The sequence below is a fragment of the Petaurus breviceps genome, unplaced genomic scaffold (assembly GCF_028583685.1).
Source record: "Petaurus breviceps papuanus isolate PSGF00001 unplaced genomic scaffold, PetGlider_PUasm1.0 186, whole genome shotgun sequence".
Lineage (NCBI taxonomy): Eukaryota > Metazoa > Chordata > Mammalia > Diprotodontia > Petauridae > Petaurus > Petaurus breviceps.
The window spans coordinates 38,811,728-38,812,598 of NW_027185798.1; positions in this window are offsets into that span (position 1 = coordinate 38,811,728).

Here is an 871-nt window from a genome sequence, read left to right on the forward strand (position 1 = left end):
GCTGTGTGACAATTCTTTCATAGAAGCTATTCCTAACCTCCTCTCTTCTCAAGCATCCAGTTTTCTCTTTTCTCCTCCTTACCCTTAGCATATGACCTCACTTCCCACTGAAATGAGAAGATGGAGGTTATCTAAAAAGAACACCCTCATCTCCTCTCTTCTAATCAATCAGTGAATCAACCTACATTTATTAAGCACCTACTATGTGCCAGGAACTCTCCTTCTCTAATCTTACCAAAATCCATAGCCATCTTCTCCTCACCCCGGCTTCAGAGAAAGAGGAGGCCCTATTCTTTGCTAAAGCTAGCCTGGCCACCAGCACTCTTGACCTACCTCCTGCTAATGATTTTGTCACAACCTTCTATCTCCTGCCTTTAGGCTTTTGCATTGGCTATATCCTACTCCTGGAAAGCTTTTCCTCCTAACTTTGGTTCTTTTAGTACTCCTCATTCCTTCAAGGCCCAGCTCAACTCCTCCAAAAGACCTTCCCTGATTCCCCTAGTTGTTTTTTGTTTGTTTGCTTGCTTGCTTTTTGGAGGGGGGAGGGCAGGGCAATAGGGGTTAGGTGACTTGCCCAAGGTCACACGGCTAGTAAGTGTTGAGTGTCTGAGGTCGGATTTGAACTCAGGTCCTCCTGACTCCAAGGTCGGTGGTCTATTCACAGAGCCACTTAGCCACCCCAATTCCCCCAGTTGTTAATGCTTCTCCTCCCCCTCCCCCCAGGAATTACTTGTATAAAACCTTGTGTTTATTTATCTGTGTACATGTTGTTTTGCCCTAACACAGGAGGTCTAAACCTTTTGTGTATGGACTGTTTCGGCAGCCTGGTGAAGTCTCCAGACCCCTTCTCCAAATAATGTCCTTAAATACA